The sequence below is a fragment of the Halyomorpha halys genome, unplaced genomic scaffold (assembly GCF_000696795.3).
Source record: "Halyomorpha halys isolate HHAL.00 unplaced genomic scaffold, Hhal_1.1 Scaffold571.1, whole genome shotgun sequence".
Taxonomy (NCBI): Eukaryota; Metazoa; Arthropoda; class Insecta; order Hemiptera; family Pentatomidae; genus Halyomorpha; species Halyomorpha halys.
Genome location: NW_027113281.1, coordinates 708709 through 729380, shown reverse-complemented (window position 1 = coordinate 729380; position 20672 = coordinate 708709). Strand labels below are relative to the sequence as shown.

Below are 20672 nucleotides of genomic sequence, written 5' to 3'. Positions count from 1 at the left end.
TTTAATGGTTTTTAGTGCTTAATTGTTAGTAAAATAGTTTTTGAGATCTGTATTATAAATGCTCAACTATTTAAAACCTCTATTTGTTCCTTTATTCATTGATATTAAAAATGTGTTAGTTGAGTTACAATAGGTTGTTCTAATTGTTGATTAATATTTAGTAAGCACTAAGTTCCATCCGAAAGAGATAATTTGTCGTAAACAGGTAGAAAAAGGAAAAATAAATTAATTTGGTTTGAAACTGACTAGTAAAATTCTAAAAAATAAATAAATAAGCATACTGAACGCCTGTATTGCATCAACATTAGAATTATTTGCTTAAAGTCACTTGGGCCGTTGTAAGTCATCTCCTAGAAATGCCACGCCTGTTTCCGAACTATACTATCTTAAGATTTAAGAAGATAGATTTTCTGCGGCTTCTGAGCGCGGGGCGACTTCTTTTTCTCAGACACCTGAGACTCAATACGTTGGCTTACACAGATCTTAAAACGGAATTAGACGAAAAAATAAATAAAAATACGTTTTATAAATATTTCTATAGTTTTAAATAAGTCTATTCAATTAATATTTGAGTTATTATAAAATTCTAGGGCTGAGTCTTTACTGAACAACCATTTCGCGATGATCGCCGAAAGTAAGGAGACAGCTAAAGACCATCTTCTAACTGTACAAACCTAGTGCAACCGAGCGACGGCAATGATCGCTTTCTTAGTTAGTCGCTTAGGTAGTTAATTCTAGCTGTGGAATATGTGAAAATTAAATTAATATTTTTATTAGTAATTTCAAATACTTAATGAATCATCATATTATACTAATGGTCCGAAATTACAATTACAAGTTGAACCAAATTATAGCAATAACTTTTAACTGCGGGTGGCTGCGGTATGGAACGTAATGTTTCTTTAAACTGGTATCACGATATTTTCTTTACGTATCGAAAAATCTCTCAAAGTTGTCCAGTAGTGTAATCAGTATGAAAAAAAAAATTTTAAAGTTAAAAGTAGAGAATATCGAGAATATACAAAGAATCGCTAAAAGAGGAGATATATCCCGTTCCATAATGGGGTCGGCGGGAAATGGGACTAGTGAAAAATTGGGATTATAAGGGAAATATGGTACGGGTAGCAACCCTACACCACAAATAGTATGGAACGAATTTTATCATTAATCTTTTGTAGAAGAAGATAATTGGCCGTCTGAAGGACTACTTATTGAACCCATCATTCAATATTCTTACGGCAATAAATTATTAATAATTAATAAAAGATTTCGATTCGATTTTAGGTCAGATTAGTGTCAGCTAAATATAAGCTAAAGGCGGACTAACAACAAAAAAGTGGGAACCCGCTTTTAAAAAATGAATATTTATATACAGTTAGAGGGCTGTAGGTGTAGGAAATAAAAATAAATGTACAGTGCTAGGACCTTTTGAAATTCCCAGCCCCACAAAAAAAAATATTTTTAAATATTAAATTATCAAATTCCTGTTTCTAAATTAAAAAAGTTCATGATCATATTTATAACTTAATCCTTATTTTTTATATTTTTGACGTATGAATATATTCCCTATTTTAAACTCCTTTAAAGCTACGATTATGTTCACAGAACAAAATAAATAAACTCCTTTGAACAAATCCCCGGCCTGACGCATGAGTTTTTTGTGTTCTGCCTGTGATGGATGTGACTACAGGACGAATAATAGTCAAGGATAAACATAAAAAGCTATTGTGTGAGGCGATCTCACAGGATCAGTCTGTTTTTGTTACCATAGATTTCTTGATCAGTCTTTTTTTTATTTTGAGGGGAAGGGAGGTAGAGGACTTCAAACTATTATATGCTGTAACTAGATTTTTTTTTTCTTTATTTATTTAATGTAATTTACAACTCTTCAAAATAATACAATAGGTAAATATGTTGTATGTTTCATATACACTTGAAAATCTTGGGAAGGAACCACCCATTGGTGGTACTTCAAACATTAATTTAAATTAGAAGGTCCCGTGGCCATCTTCTTTTCAGACGCCTCGGAGGATTATCAGGGATTGATAAGGATGAAAGATTAAGAATTAATGGGTTAGGATGGTTAAGGAGTTTGGAATGAAAAGACGCATATCTGTTTTGGGTCAAATCTGCAACGAATGGGATGTTAAGGTCTTTGTGGATGAGTTTATTTGTAACGTAATAAGGAGCATCAAGGATTTTAAGTCGGATTTTGAATTGTAAGGATTGGATGCGGAAAGAATTTGATGGTTGGTGGAGCCCCAGAGCTCAATTCCATATGTCCAAATTGGTCTGACTATCGTAGTGTATATTAATTTTTTGTAGTGAATGGGAAGTTTAGAGCGTTTGTCAAGTTAGGGTTGTAGCAATCGGAATCTACGAGCAGTTTCTAGTCGTTTCAGTCTTGTGTGTGGATTCCAAGTAAGTCTCTTGTCAAGATGGAGTCATAAGTATCGAATCTGTTCAACAGGATAACTAGACTTAATTTTTTTTTTGTAAACTTCAGATTAAGGCATCGACTCTTTCATTATAAATTAAATTATTACCTGAAACAGAAACATTTTCAAAGATACTCGTCACTTATAAGTAAAACAAATAAAAATATCGAATGATTGGGCATGAATTCCAACCCATCCGACACTTGAAATCATCAGCAAATAACATGCCTTTATTAAGTGTCTTTAGAGTAATTGCAAAATCAATTATATGGATTACTTTATTTAAATGCTAAAGCTGGATTTAAACGTAAAACGTATATTCAAGAATCGTCAATACATCAGAGGGACATTAGAAGACCGGAAAAAAAATGTATGGAAGATTTCAGTACCTAAATTCTCAGAAAGTTTTATGAATTAATTCATTTGATAGTAGAAGTACTTTATTTTAATGATTTAATCATTTATTTAAAATTTAATAGTTTCAGTCATTTTGAACAAGATACTATACAATCTGGAATGTTTTATCTTATTCAGAAATCCTTATCTTTATTGCCCGTGGGTTTAGAATCTACAACACAATCTTGGGTTGTATTTATAGATTTCATGTGTTAAAAGAAATTTAAAATATGTATATATAGTATTCAATTAAAAAAAATATATCAATGGAAAAAATTACTCGATGGTTCATTATTTAAATTAATTATTAATTGTTCAATTATTACAATTCATTAGTGATCAGTGAGGTCCATTATTAAAATACTAAACCAAAACTTACGTGCAAACTACAAGATAAGTGTTACAATAAACTATGTATTTGATAATAATGTTCCAGTATCGATGAATACATTTCAAATAAATTCTATAAAATTTACCATAAAACGTACACTTTTTGAGTTCCATATGAACAAAGAAAATTTTATTCTCTACCTGAAACACAAAAACTTTAAAAAAAAAATAATTTCGATCGAAAGCATAAGACGGGATCCGGATGCATAGATGATTGGGGATGCGAATTGTGAATGAAGAACACAAATAAGTAAAAACCTATTTCTTAGTGCCAACGTTTTGGCCTAAGTTTTAGGCCTTCATTAGTACTAAGAACAAAAACAAGATAACGACCATAAAGATTAAAAGAAATTACTGAAAGAATCAAGAAACATAAGAAGATAGCAAATAACTTAGGTACATAAGTTATTTATGTATTGTGTAATACATAAGTTATTAGTAGTATTGTAAAAAACGCAAGGTCTAATATTACATTGCGGCTTTAGCGCACTTGCTCTGCCTCCACTGACTCACTACAAGTGATGCGGCGAGAGGGATGCGCTGGGATCGTTCGAGCTCTGCTCTACCCCCTCACACGTGGGGGATAGAGTGGGCTCAGGAATCCTCAGGTCGATTGTGTAAATAATGTATATAAGAGTGTAAATGTGACTAGAGACTATATTCTTTTATCATTATGTTACTTTATTTATTTATTTTTCATACAGATAGTTAGATTATGTTCTTTTTTTTTATTCTTCTCTTTGTATATATTTTAAGAGAGCTTTTTTTTTTTTTAATCATTTATTTATTTTATTTTATTTTAGTATCTATGAAATCATTCATCACTATTACCTATTGCCCACAACTGTATTATAATTTGTGGCAGTTATGTATAATAGAATACAAGGAAAAAGTAATATGACAATTAAGAGTGAAAAAAGAAAATGATATGATGAGAATCAACAAAATAACTACAAGTACAAAATTAGAAATTATTTAAAAATTGAAGATACATAGACATATAAACAAAAACGTATATACGATTAATTAGATCTGTTACAAAATTAAAAAAGTAGATATATAAAATAACAAGAAATTTAAAAGATATGTAAAATAACAAGAAATTCTTGTAATATATAAACAAAAACGTATATACGATTAATTAGAAATATAAACAAAAACGTATATACGATTAATTAGAAATATAAACAAAAACGTATATATTTGAAATATAAACAAAAAGATATATACGATTAATTAGATCTGTTACAAAATTAAAAAAGTAGATATATAAAATAACAAGAAATTTAAAAGATATGTAAAATAACAAGAAATTCGTCTTGTTATTTACAAACTAACAGTTGTTAATTTTTTTAAAAATATTTCCTATGTTTCTTAATGGCTACCTAAATGAATTTTGAACATAAGCTAAAAGTAGTAAGTAATATATTAATTTTGTTATTCTTCTTACAAATGTATTTCATCACATATACGTTTTAATATCAATATTATTTTTTATCCTTGCCTAAATGTTTTTACTTATAAATAGGTTTTTACTTCTTTGTGTTCCTCACTCACCATATTCCTAACCTTCTCATTTATAAGTCATTTTCTTTTTTTGTTTTTTCGCCTAAACAGTGGGTTAAAGCGAAAATTTTATAGTAAAACATATTGAAGATCATTATATTTTGCTTCAACTGAGAATTAAAATTTGCTTTGAATGTACCCTAAAACAATAATTCAGTCAAATATTATGTTGTGCACCGGAATGAAAGAAATAATATGAGAAAAGAAATTATATGAATTCCATACAAAACCAAATCAGGTGGTTTACGACCATATTTAACACAATCAACAACTTCGACAACGAATTTAATAAATAATTTAATTTTTATCCATTTTAGTCTCAACACATTTTATTTTCCTTACAAGTCCCAGGGTTGAGACTAAAACGGATAAAAAATAATTATTTATTTAAACAACATTAACCAGTCTCAATAAAGAATCTAAGATTATAAATAAAACGAATTTAATGTTCTTTTATCTGATTAGCTATTACTTTTTCACTGGTACCCGACGTTTAGGATTTATAGATAAATGACCTAACATTTTGCAATTCGTTACACTGACTGCTAAGTAAGCATTTCAGGACCATCAGCTATGAGATAAGTGTGGAATCGTATTTGCTAAAATAATTATTGACGCACTATCCAAGTAATAGTTCTTTGTTAGATCAAAAAATGCAACATTTATTGCAAATATTGAAAATCAAAAACTGAATAATACAACAAAACCTTGTAGTTAAGCAGATTCAACTGAATATGTGAAAATGTTTTCTTGGTAACAAAATTACCAGGTTTAACAAATCTAAACTTATTCTAGAACGCCCAAACCCAAATCAACACTATAGCACAAGCCTTGTCAAAACACTGACATATTCGACATGCTGTTTGAAAGGGATCGACATATACTGACAAACATACTTAGGCTGCTCAGAAATATTTACGGTAGGAGGCGACTCCTGTGTACAGAGCGATGTAAATACTTTTCCAATCCATTAGTTCTCCACCCTGCGATAGTTTACGCAATACCATTGGGTTCTGTTACTGTAGCATCTGAAGAATAAAGTGAAGTGACAGACGGCTTTATTAACAGGGCAATTACTGACGCTCGTTGAGTCAATTCGTTGCATGCTCTCACACAATAGAGGCAGCAAGCATCTCTTTAACAGCATGAAATATTGTTTCCGTAACGAAACTGGAAAAAACATTTTACCTATTACAGTCATAGTGAAGGAAATGTATCCTCATATCTCTACATTGAGAACAAATATAGGTTTTCGTTTTGTTCTTTAATTGTTTATACTCATCTCACTTCACCAATTATCTAAGTTATAAGAAGCTCAGTAAATAACACAAATAAGCTGCGCGAACTTAATAGTGCCAACGTTTCGGCCAGAGATTCTAGCCTTCTTCAGGGCTAAGAACAAAGAGCATGATAACAACCAGTGATTACAAAAAAAAATATATAAACAAAATGATACAAGTAAATAATTATACAGAATGAAAATTAATAAAAATAAAGCAATGAAAGAAGTGGAAAATAAAACGTATAGGTAGGTAATAAAATATGTAAGTAGAATAACATAATCAAGGGAATAAAAATTTGAAAGTATATAATGCAAAGAAACAAAGTAATATAAATATTTTAATTTTATAATAATTATAAAATTAAAGTTATAGAAGGAAAAAATATATATGTAACTAATGAAATATGTAATTATAATGCTAGAATAAAGAAACAAAATATAAGGTTGAGTTAGACAAAAGAAGTGAAAACATAATAATATGTGGTTAATTTAATTAACAACGTGGGTAAGTAAAAGCAAGAATGGAGAACGAGAAAAACTAAAAGAGACAAAAAAATTCACCAACTCCAAGCAGATCGCAAATCTAACTGAGCTCAGTGGCGCGGTTAACAGTTCTAAGTTTAAAAAAATACGTTACAAAGATGACGAAATTACCGGGAGGTGAGAATACGTTACAACTTATTTGGATGGGTAAAAGAGAATTAGAAGGTATTTGAAAGAGGAAAGCAAATAAGAGGGTGACGACAAATAGTTATAAATTATGTTACTAAGACGGCGGTAGAATACGTTACAATATATAAGAATACGTGATCAACTAACCTTTTAATTTTTCTTGATTTCATTCAATTTTAGAGCTACCTTATTCTACAAAAGTTATTGTACAAAATATTTGCATTTATTGTTTAGAAGAAATGGAGCTCAAGTAGAGGTACGTAGCTAAAGAACGTAAAGAGATAAGAGGCAAATAAAGGCAATGACGCAGAGTTAAATGATACATTTTTTACCAGAACTGTTAGCTCACATCTTTTTACAGAGATAAGGTTAACGTAGAATACTATAAATAGATTTGAAGTAACAGATACAGTTAATTTAAAAATTATTAAAGTTAATTATAATGGTTGATTATAAAAGTTAATTATTTAAAAATGATAAAACAAAACGAAAAATGGAAAAGTGAAAAAGAGAAAGGTAAGTATGGGATTTTTGTTTTTTTCCAGACCCTAACTGTTCTTTCTAGCAAGTTGTCAGTTAATTGTGTGTTAATTAAATCTTTTGTTTCTATGAGGTTATAGTGATTAATTAATTAAAATATACTAGATTTCTGATACATATCGGATGTACACAATATAATTCGTGTTATTCCAATCTTATAATCTTATAAGACCCAATTAAGAAAACTAATAACATATATTTAATATGCGAAGCAGAAGTAAAAAGAATTTTCGGAAGAATATCCATTTTATTTTTTCGTTATGATTAAATAGTTAAATAGCGATTTAAAACTGCAACCTTTAAAAAAAAAAAAAAAAAAAAACTTCAACCGTAAATGTTACAAAATAAAATTAAATATATTAGTAAAATATGCTATATGAATAGGTTATTAAAATTTCTTGAAAGTATTAATGTCTAATATCAAAAAACTATTACTAAGAACTAGAGAATAAATAATTAATTTGATGAATATAAATAAAATAATGAAACGAAGAAGAAAATTATAATTGATATAATAACGCCTAAAACCTATCAAACTAAATTTTAATAAAAAACAAAAAAAAAAAAAGCGTTATTTAAATTGAAAAAAAAAATGATGAAACCAATATTTCTTAATTATTTGCAAAAAGTTTGTTTTAGTTTTTTTATTATTATAATTTTTTTTCGGGAGGGATATCGGTTTTTAATACTCAAATCTTAGTATCCATATTTTTAAGAGACATCCCTGAAACCCACAAAACCGTGTTTCAAGTGTCAAGAAAAGGATACGAAAAATGAATTGAACCTTTGGTACATTGAGAAAATTTGACAAAAACGTAAATATTGTCTAACAAGCTTTGCTTATAGTTGCTAATGTTAATAATAATTTATCTATAAGCGTCTAAATAGAAATTGTTAATTATTCATTGATTTCTCATGATTCATAGGTCCATAAGAACCGTTGTTTGATCCCTGACCTCACTGGTCCCGGATCGTGACGACGTCACTCGTGCAAACCAGCAACGTGACCGGCATGGACCGCTTTCATCACAATGTTCAGAAACTCCAAAAAATAGGTCAGGTGTGGTATCTCGGAGGGTTCGGTATCATTATGGGAAGTAGGATATTATAACTATTAACTGCATGTCTAAAAATCAGTATTATTTTATACTCCACTTTAATCAAATTCGTATGTGAAGGAAACAATGTGTATTTTAAAACGAAATGTTCAACAGTTGATAATAGGAATCTAAGGACGTCGCATGGAACAACAGATAGAAGTAAATGTGACATAATTTTTTTATCACAGCACGTGTTATATCTACTAAATCGATTACTACTGGAATTAATAGCGTACTTGATTCAATGGGATGCATCACAGCACAAACATTCACATCTTCTTTATCTGCCATATTCCAAATATAGATCAAAAATAATATTAAACTTGGAAACCGGTAGAATTGATATAAAGAGATGAGGATGGATATAAAACCGAAAATAAAAATGATTTTACGTAGTGGGATGATGGGAATAAGATACGAGGCCTCAAGAAGTATAATGACATGTGGTTCACAAAGAGTTAACGGTTAATGTTAATAAAGTGTAGATGAATTATAATTAACTCCTAAAGATTCATTTTAAATTATTATTACGTGGGGACAACCAAAAAATGATACAGAGACCCCCAAAATAGGAGATAAAAATTCTGATAGTGACTGGAAATAGCAATACAAAGTCTCATAGTACGAGAGCCCAAGAGGAGAAAAATGCTGTCTCTCACCTTCATCTCACCCCAATTTTTATTACTTTAATGAAAACTATGTATAATTAATAGTCAAAATTGATGAGTCTGCCAAGTATAGGTAGAGGGAATAAAAAATTGTGGCTGTTTGAAAGCGATATAAAAAATTAATTTTTCATTCTCATAAAAAGTAGGAACAACACAAGAAAACCTAAGAGAACGTCATTTAAAGATGAGCAAATTTGCTAAAATATGAGCCCTAATAGAGTTATTTACGTTAAATAGTTTTCGAGTTATAGCTACCCCTACGAAGATAAGTGTCATAAACTACTTTATAGTAAGTTAAATTTCCTTTATTTTGAGTATTGGCAGGCATATGTGCGTTTTATGGATTTAGAGATGATTTTTATGAAAAATCCAACATTTTATACGAACAACTAGAAATTAACATTTTATGAGTTTATTTTGTCAAATATCATAAAAACTACTACTCCTACAAAGATAAACATAATTAACTATTTTGTAATAAATTTAACTAGCTTTAAGAAATTTTGCTTTTTAAAAAGCAATATCTCGAGAACTATTGGACGTAAATAGCTCTTTTAGGGCTAATATTTCAGCAAATTTACTCTTCTTTAACTTCTAGATCATTATCTCTTAGATTTTCTAGTGTTGTTGGTAGTTTTTAAGATTTTGAGCTCCGACAGAAAAATCAATGGTTTTTTAAGGTTTTGAAACAGCCGCGATTTTTTAATCCCCTTACCTATACTTGGCAGACTCATCAATTTTGACTAGTAATTATCTATAGTTTTTATTGAAGTAATAAAAAATTGGGTTGAAATAACTGCCTTTTTTTCTTTCCGGCTCTTGTACTATCATGTATCCGAAATAAAAGTAAATAATTGATCTGGCGACCTTTTCAATTCCGGTATCATGAAGATTGACAATCATAAATAAAGACCAGAGATAGCTAGTTCATGAAACGTCAAAAAATGTGAAACATAAGAACATTAAAACCCAGGTATTTTAATAACGCGTTCTACGACCAATGGTTACCCTTACTAAAGCGTGCTTCTTTAACACCTCCCCACTGTACCCTACAACCTACACAATTATTTCAATATGGTATAACCACATGCTAATGTTTACAAATTTCTACTTCTCTAAATTTTAATAATAAACAGTTAATGAATAGTATTTGAACAATTTACAATACAAAAGTATGAGTAATAATGCACAATCTATTTTCTAATTGTTAATTTCTACTAACTTATAAGCTTATCAGAAAATTGATATATTGGTATTTTTTCCATAAAGGAAAACCCTATATGTGCCTATATTGTATACATATACTGCAATACGAAGTATAAAATAAATAAATAAAAAGTATATAAATCCAAAAATAAAACACTGCACAATACTTAATGGTGCTTCTGAATATGTTTCTATTTCATTACGATCTAGATTAACTATATTTGAAGATTGATTAATAATTTTTTCAAGGGAGAATTCGTGAGCTAAGAACAATATTTACTTTTTATCTGGGCCATGTTGAAGAAACACTGCTCACAAACGTGTTGAACCATACACACCAGAATACCGTAATACGAATTTTCAGAAACATCCTAATGTTCCCTTGGCCCCTCCACCAATCACTAGTACCCATTCAGTTGATATAATTTTTATTATCAGAGTAATAATTTTATTACTTGGAACGCTCGACATGTTAAAAATTACCCATTTAGGCCAGAAACAAGGGACGTGCGGATTGTGACGCAGGTCCCTATGTGCTCGGTTCGGAACGTAGGTTCGATTCCCACCTGGGGCAGTTAAACATTCATTTTTCGGCGATCCCGAAGAATGAATCTTGACAATCCCACCTTGGCCTACTTGCCGGACTTCTCCCCCCCCCCCCACCAAATACCAGTATCAGTAGGCCAGAAAGAAAATTGGTTGCTTAAAACATAATTCCGAAAATTCAGCATGCTACTTTGTAGCAAGAGTGTCTTCAGTTCCTAAGACTACTACGTAATAATTACCTCTGATCCGAAAAATACTTAGTTAATAAAGAAAAGTACAATAATCTTAGGTATAGGGGAAGTTATGGATTGCTTGAAGGACTGTGGGGTATAAAGGTACTATATTTAACGGCCCGTCGTACCGCAGCCTTTGGTAGATCTTGCCTTATCCGTTCCTCTCCCCTATGGAATTCCATTTCCTCCTTTATTCGTAGTTCTAATATCCTTCCAATCCTCAAATCCCGTATCTTCGACTACCTTCTCTTCACCCAATTCCGGAAGAATAACAATTGAAAGTTTCAAAAAAGCTTTATATATTATCTGTATTTTTTTGTTCAAATTGTAAATATGTACATTAGCAGAAATTGTATCTTTTCATTTATTATTTTTTAGTTTAATTGTATTTTATTTTTTATCAGAAGTCATCTTATGTTTTATGATATGACATGTGGTTCTATTTTATTTGGTCTATCATTTTTTTATATATTCTGTTAATTATTGTCGTTTATTTGTATCTTATAAAATTCATTGTTTTATTATATTTTAAAAGGTTTTGTAATTTCATCTCTATTTTGTAATTTCAACTTTACTCTAAGGCTCTGAAGCTTAATTTTGACGTCTGTATATTATTCTAAAGGGGTCCATATATTATAATATATTACTAAAATTGATTCAGTAGAACCATAGTTCTCTAGTAATAATTTAGTACTTGGTAAACAAACGTATTTTTTGCTTATGATATAACTATTTACTTACACCTCTTCATTTCGTATTGACACAATTGTTAGTCGGATAAGATATAATTTAAATACCTAAAACAATGGGGATTAGTTTTAAATGTTGATAAAAAAGAAACCACAATTTTCACATAACGACGGCCTATACTTCCATCGATTATAAATTGAAATATTACTCCTTTCACTTTTGCCAAAACAATTAAATACTTAAAAGTCACTTTAGACAGTAAACTATTACTTAACCACAACATCAATTTGAAATTGGAAAACGCAAGAAACATTCTATATGAAATAAATCTATACATTTTATATTAATTTTTAATTGATAATATATAAAGCGGTACTAAGACCCATCTTAACTAATGCCTGTCCATACGGAATTTTACTTGTTCAATCAATATAAAGAAAGTACAAGTATTTCAACAAGTACATCAGAATCGTTAATAAATACCCACAATACACGAGAATATCTAACATGCACACTGAATTAAATATAGACACCGTACAAGATAACACATATAAACTGACTCAATTCTTGCAGTCTAGCCCCAACTCATTAAACCCTGTAATCACAGAAATAGAGAAATTCCACTAAAACTACAACCCGTACATATAAGCATAAATGAACTTAACATAAATCAATGATATATATTTCATACTACCCAATGATATATATTTCATCCTTTCTAATGTTATGTATTTTGTTTTTAATTCAATAATATTTTTCCTTCTCATTTTGTTTTTTAAAAATATAAAATAGATAAGTTTGTAAAGTGGAATATCGGAAAAAATTTATTATATAAGGGTTTATTCCAAAAAATATAGTAAATATTGTACACTTTATATTTATGCAATAAACATATATATTTTTTTTATGTCTTAAGGCCGACCATATCATTATTTTCACTTCCCTTCATAACCCTTCTCTCCTTCTTTCTTTCTTCCCACCTCTTCCTCATTCTTTCCGACTGTTCCTCCCTTCTTTCTTCGGTCCATGATACACCCTTTCTCGTACCTCTCTACCCTACAAGGACCTTAATTTCTATTAGTCTTCTCCCATAGTCATCCCTATCGAAACAGTTGTATTTAAGAGAGAGAGAGAAATACTTTATTCATCCATGCAGCCCAAATACATCAGGTTGCTACAAACACAGCATACTTATCAATCCGTAATCGGACATATATAAATTACATAGAATTACATGGTATAATAAAATAATAAAAACGGTTTTTTTCCCTACAGTTTCCTTTTATAATCAATTTCAGTTAATACGCCAAATACAAATATTTCAATTCATTCCTTTTTTTCTTTCTCTTTTCTGTTCCTTCAATTTCACCATTTCACAATTTTTAATTCACCCGATCAATAAACTCACTCTCTCGAATTCACCCCTCTAGATCTTCTCCAGTGACCCGCTAAACAAATTCACTAATAGACGGCAATGTGAGATCAGACCATTAATAATAGTCACAGCAGTAGACCAAAAACAAACAAACAAATACATTCTACGAGAACAAGACTAACACATAGATTCAAAGGAAAATATAATAAAAAGCCGGTTACAGGAAACACTCGAATGGATAAATGAGTTTTAAAAAAATAAATAAATAATAGCACTAATAAAATAAAATAAAATAATTTAATAAATAGACACTTTTTTTTTTTTTTTTATGTCAATTGACGTCAATTCTAACCAGAATAGGTTAGAAACTTGTTGACCCACGCAACCTGTAGTACAAAAGAGGAAAACACCTATTCAACCATAACAACAGAAGAGTTGAATAAATTAACTGCATGCTCCACATAACCGTTCTCAATTTCATACGTAAATAAACATATAAACTAAGAGTAAGAACTGGGTCCCAGCGCTGAAACGATAAGACTGTAAATCAGGCTTTGGATAAGCAAGTCAGCTTTCATCCTGTCGAAGGCTAACGGTACCAGCTCCTGTAACCATTTGTTTCGTCCTGTCGTTTATTTAACTCATGGGTCACATGCTAATGACGCTGATAATATTAACTGATATGTTTTAAATTTTATTATCGTACATTGAATGATTTAATACGATTTTTAGCGCTGAAATCTTAATAATCCTAAACACGTTACCCTTTTAAGAAAGAATGATATATACAAACATTTTACGACCTCAAAACAAGCTTAATATTTTTTTTAAAAACCATGAATGCATGCAAACATGCCTTACAAAATCCATATGCAATAATCTTTTGCAAGAAGGGTGTCCTTGCTTAAATCATTACATGTTCCAGTTATCTGCAAAAACAGAGTATAATTTTGAAGTTATTCGTTCAAGATCAAAATACATTCATTTTTTCGTAGTAATATCGGAACTCAAAAAGAATTGACAATATTAATCTTCCATTCCTTTTATATATTTTTTCATCTATTTAACGTTTCTTCCTAATTTTCAAAACATACCTTCTATGTTTCGTCAAAATAATTATCGATATATATTTAAATAAAAGTAATTTAAATCAGAATGTTTTATTTACAATCCTAGGTTATCTCAACTTGTTGATATTTCATACTTGGTCTATCTTACCTTATACTTTCCGAAATACGATAAAAAAAAAAACTTATAACCATGACTTCAATGTGGGAGAGGATAGGAGGATAATTAATAAATCCAAAAAGTTGGAAAATTACTTAATTAAAAAACCTACTTTACTCCCAATAAGGGAAAAAAGTTTTACGTGAGTGTAGTCTACGAATTCCCCACTTAAAACTTCCAATTCAATCTAAAGAATATCATAGCTTATTTCGTATTAAACATTCACTTTTACCAAAAATAAAAGTTACCGGTAAACCAGATGGTTGATGAACATAAAATTCGTGAAGCAATAAACATGATTTATTGGAATAGATCATCGTTAGAATAATTTATTAATGTTTAGTATTATAATCATTAAAAATTAATTAAAATAAATACAGCAAATAAAAATGATGAAACAGAAAGAATACGGTATATTATTAATGATTTTATATATATTATTAATTAACTTATGGTCTACGTTGAAAGCTTAAAATACCGATTAATTACATTGAATGCAAGAACAGAAAAAAAATGATTTCCTTATTTTCATATCTAAGAGAATGAGTTGATAATACTTTATAGTTCTGAAAAGCCGAATTACATTAAGCGGAAATACGAGAAATTTAAGGATGTGAATTTTGAATCTTCCAAAAATAAATTAGCAATATGATTATTGGTCCATATTTGGTGACTGTTTTGAGTTTTATTCCAATGTATACATTAAAAGACCAGGAGGCTGGTCCTCACTCAAAGCCAGGGAAGTAGCCGAGAGGCCTAAGAAACTATAAGTGGAGACCTCAAGGACGCTACTGACAAGACCGTCCGTGCGTGGTGAAGAACCGCAACCTGCACGAGGTTACCCTGCTTCCAACTGAACACGAAGGATCTATACCGGGAGGTCGAAAAATAGGAATAGAGCCGAAGACAGTAGAGATCGGCTGCGTCCTCACCAAATAATCAACTGCGAGGGAACAAACGGCAGAAGTCGGAAATGTTGGCAAAAGGTGCACATAGTCTCCTGACATCTTTCATGATGGTCTAAACTGGACATCACGCATTTTTTCCCAAAATGACTACAGTTTCTCTGGTGGATTCTCGCCGGCTAGAACGAAGAAGAAGAAGAATGATTGATTATTCCTTTCTTTCGGTTATAACTAATAATGAAATTCAATAATGAACCTTTGTAATCAACAAAAAAAGAAAAGAAATCAACACCCCCTGAAATTTTTTTCTTAATCGAATTAAAAATCTGTTCGCCGTCCGCGATCAGTAACCCTTTGATTGCATCCCAAACTGCCCAATCCCATATCACAGGCCTCGAAGAATGGTGTCGTAATTAGAGGATTAAAATAAAGCCAAACAAATCCCATCAAATCACCCGTTAACAAATCCCTACTATGTCCTTCATTACGTCGTAAACCAAGCGACTGAGCTACACTCTCCTATAATAATTTTGATCTTACCACCGTCGAACATATCCGCTATCTTCAACTACATTCGGAGAAATAACTAACCTGAAATTGAAAAGACAGGAAAAACTGGACGTCGATTTCGACTATTACAGCACTTACTGGATCTACATGACTGTTATAAGGCGATACCTGACAATCCTCCGAGGCACCTGAATATAATAGAAATAAATAAATAAAATAAATTAAATAGTAAAAAATATTTGGCACCAAAGTTACAGGTAACTAACTCTACGAGGAACCTCCGAACTCGTCTGCTTTTTCGTTTCAAAATGGCGGCCGATTAGATATTTCCTATGTCTCAGTCATTTATGAAGAAAAAGAAAAAATCTTAGTGTGTTACTCTCACAAAAGATTACAACAAAATAAAATAAAATAGCAAACATATAGTGCATTGAACCTAGTTTTGGTATTATTTTTTTTTACAGTGTACCTCTAAAATCGAACATGAGGAAAAATTAACACACTCACATTTTGAGGTTTTACTTTCAATACACGCAGAAGTCAAAAACACATCAGAAATTCCTAATTTGTTATTTAAAGGCCTAATAAAATAATTAATTTAAATAATAAACCATTGTGAAATCATTTACAATTTTTCGCTGGTCCCTTAAAAAAAAAAACCTATTGTAACACATTACCCAAGGTTTACGTAACTGTTAAGCAATGATTTAATAGTACTAAATGAAAAGATATAGTGATAACTCTATAAATCATATGAGATAACTATTTTTAAACGCTAACACAAACAACTTGATTTATCTACATCTCTTTTCAATCAATCAATATATAAGAAATTACTGAAGGCTCGAATATTCAAGGCAAATTCACACACAGATTGTTAACTTGTATGTTTCAGTTAACAATGCGTTTTACTGGGAAATTATGAATATGATTATTTTTGTAGTGAAGTATAGAAGAAAAGTAGATACATTAATAGATCGTAAGATATTATCTTAAATAATGAAGACGCTGGATTTTTTTATTAAATATTTTTAAGATACAAGGACACAGATAAATGGATCATTAATCACTTATAATTATTATGACACCATGATAATTTACAATTAACATAGCACTATCAAAGTGCAGATTATTTTTCTTGTGATACCCTAACACCTTGAAAAAAGGTTAAGACGATTACAATCACATTCTCCACTCACGCAAGAATAACTGAACGTAGTGCAGTTTTAATATAAAGCTATATTTGAAACGTCCACCTTCAGAAAATATATGGTATCAAATATGAAGTAAAATATTAATTTTAAGACGACATAATGCTCTTTTCAAAATTATAGTTCCAATGCTTGAAGTTAATTTGAATAAAAAAAATTGAATAAATATCAACGAATTATTACATTATAAGTAAATAAATTAGTTACTATAATACCTACGTTAAATAGAATTCGCTACTTAAAAATTGTTTCTATTGAGGTTCCAGGAAGAAGAACTTACCTATAAAAAAAAAAAAAAAATGAAATCAATAACTTATTCATAATTTAGTCTAATTAAAAGAATACTATAAAATCCAGTTGAATGTAGTGATAATCTTCATTGTTAGATGTCCTTTATTCAGAACTTATTAATTAAATCACGTTTCGAGTCAACGCCCCATCTTCAAGTGCATAATAATGATCTGATGATGCAGCATTACAGTTTGTCTACGAAACTTCATTTAATATTGTTCACATGTTTTTCATTCACATCCATATATCTTGTCATCTTATAATTTAGATTCTATGACTGGATGATTTATATATTATGAAAATCATCAGAGCATAGCAATGCATCTTAAAACGTTGCGATTTAATTAATGTATTCAGCATAAAGAACATTTAACAAGGAGCTATGATAGTATGATAAGAGATAGTGTTAAAATACTCCAGTCATAGAACCTAAACTTTAAGACAGAGTTAGGCAAAAATTATTCGATTAAGAGACGAATACTTTTTTATTCGATTGACGAGAGACGAATAAATTTTTATTCGAATAAAAATACGACTAAACAATCCGAATACTTTATTCGAATATTTAAAATACTATTTCAATCGAATGAAAAATTATTCGAACACAAAATAAGTCGAATACATATTATTCGAATAAAAATTTGATTTTTTTTTTTTTAAATTCACTTATTTGTTTACCACCTTAAATTTCTAATGTATGAGGGTCCTATTTCACATACTCAGACAAGAATACAAAACGAAAATGCTATCGATTTTAAGATCCCATATCGATTTATTTTAATTTTTTTTTTTTATTTCTAGCACGTAGGGGCCAATTTTTAGGTTTTCGGATATGCAGAATATGAAAATGCTATCGAATGCCCGATTAGGGTCCCTTTATACGTTCTGGGGAATGCAGAATATGAAAAAGATATAGATTTTGAAATCGCGTATCGATTTATTTTTACTTTTCTGATTTCTAAGACATTTAGGGTCCCTTTATATGCTTTGAGATGTGCAGAATATGAAAATGCTATCGATTTTAAGATCGCGTATCGATTTATTTTAACTTTCTTGATTTTCAACTAGATTATTTTTCTATAAAATGGACGAATATAAAAGTATTCAAATGGTTATTCGAATTGTTTTGCCCAATGATTGGTTATTCGTGTAAAATAATGACGAATAAAAAAGTAATCGGATGGTTAATCATATGTTTTTGAACGAATAATTGATTATTCCAGTAGAAAATTCACGAATAAAAAAGTATTCGTCTCTCGTCATTCGAATAATATTTGCCCAACTCTGCTTTAAGATGACAAATTATATTGGTATGACTGTAGACCATATGAAAAGTAATATAAGTTTCATAGACAGAAATGGATCAATACTGGACCATCAAAACATAGAGGTGCATCAGAAGATGGACGCTGCTCCCAAAACACTGTGATCTAATTACGTGTTCTGGATAAAGAACATTTAACAAGAAAAATATATTCACCACATACCAAATTCTAAAAAAAAAAAAAAAAAATTAGGAAAACCAAAACCTGAAGGGTTTGTAAAAATATATGTTTTTTTTTTTTTGCATTATTATAATATTTTTCATTTCGATTTTCTCACTGAATAGTCTTCTAGCTCTTTGAACTTCTACACAATGTTCTAAAAGCAATGAAAACTCGGGAACTCTGCTATTGTTACCTGTAGATTTGTGAATACCAATTTATTTTGATATGGTATAAAAAAAAAAAAAAAAAAATATTTTAACCCTCACCTAAGTTTAGTTGGTTATTTTGATGTCGGTGCAACATCTAAGTAAATAGCCTGATCCATAAAATAATAGTAGTGCAAGTTTACAGAAGAATCAAGAAAAATATGTACGTATTTTTGATATCAAAAATATTTTTAAGCAAATAAATTATTGGCATTAATGAGGTCAATTTAATAATATCGACTCACTACATCCGTTTAAATCAATTTATTATCTATGACAAGAAATAATATAATTTCTTCAACCCTACTACAATCGTTCCTGAGGGAAGTTGAAACATTTTGCTGCACCATGGGTACTGAATTGTTCAGGTACAATAAGATTGTTGAGTGAAGATATTGGATCGGTGGATAACAACAAGATGTAGAATATCAGATCTGATTGAATAAGATCTGGTTTCAGAATATAACACACCTGAGCTGCAGATTTTATTAATTTCCATGACCTTACTATGAAATAAACATAGCAATTATTGACTCCAAATGTGCTCTAAGAAACAATACCTAATAAATCATAATTATATCTCCTAAATTAAGAAGGATGTTATAAGTAATTTTTTTACAATCTTTGACTCGTTAAAAAATATATTTAGCATATTCCAAGAATCTCTCTTAAGCATTTTTATAAGGAGCCGCGAATAATATAAGATCATAATTCTCAATTATATCGTCCTCTACTATTAAAATAAACAGAATAAATACAATATAGAATTCAAATAAAAGAAATAAACTTCAGAAGTCTTTATATAATAAATTCATGGTTACCAGTTATTCATTCAAATTTTAAATCATAGTAGCAAAGGTTTATAAAACATTTAGTTGTTCTGATATAAATATAGAACGAACAATGATGTGAACAATCGTCTGGGAATGTTCCAGAGTTTTTATGGAAGTGGGTCTATATAACTGATAAACGGTAAAATATTTATACTATTCAAGTATACACAGATTCAGTTATGAACAATATTTTTAACTCGTTTTATTTAGTTTAACTACATGTAATTATCAACATTGTTGTTTGAAAGTAATATAATCTGTCACTTATTGCTATGGTAATAATATCATATTAGCTACTATAAATAATAAATAAACAATTATTACTTATATTCATATTCAATCCCCAGCATGGCATCAAATAAAAAATGTTTCATAAAACTTGTATGAAAATATTACAATCCATATATTAAAATATGGCGTAGTGTATGTTAGCAAATATCACCCTAGTTATGGATTAACATTGTTTAAAAAGTTGCGAATAATTACAAAATGATTTATTATTTGGATTAATTCTTTATTATGTCAGTAAATAACAAGTAATAAAATAACGTGTGTACACTTGAACAACATTACTATTTTTCAAAGCAAAGATCATTATAAAAATTCTTTGCGATATCTTGGCTAATATTAGTTCAATTAAACACTTCTTTATCTAGTATGAGGTAAATGAGCAACAAGAATGTTCCGGGAGATGAATAGTTTTCGAATAATTTCACTAATTAACAGAAAAGCATGCTTTTCAAAAACCTCATGGGAATCTTTAAACGACAGTGGTATACTGGCGAGAGGGATGCGCTGGGATCTCTCGAGCTCTGCTCTACCCCTCACACGTGGGGGATAGAGTGGGCTCAGGGATCCTCAGGTCGATTCTGTAAATATTGTATATATTATTTTATCATT

General features: G+C 29.8%; 2 protein-coding genes across 2 annotated transcripts in view; both read right to left on the bottom strand.

The window, feature by feature from the left end:
- The window catches only part of Vha100-2 (V-type ATPase subunit a family protein Vha100-2), a gene marked incomplete in the record, with an annotated part of 226939 nt that overhangs the window by 79267 nt on the left and 127000 nt on the right, over positions 1–20672 (bottom strand).
- Positions 1–20672, bottom strand: part of LOC106684339 (V-type proton ATPase 116 kDa subunit a 1) — a 128835-nt gene that overhangs the window by 104871 nt on the left and 3292 nt on the right. Inside the window, exon 2 of the mRNA XM_067050851.1 lies at positions 17175–17235. The gene's annotated coding sequence lies outside the window, so the exon portion shown is untranslated. The remainder of the gene's footprint in view (positions 1–17174; positions 17236–20672) is intronic.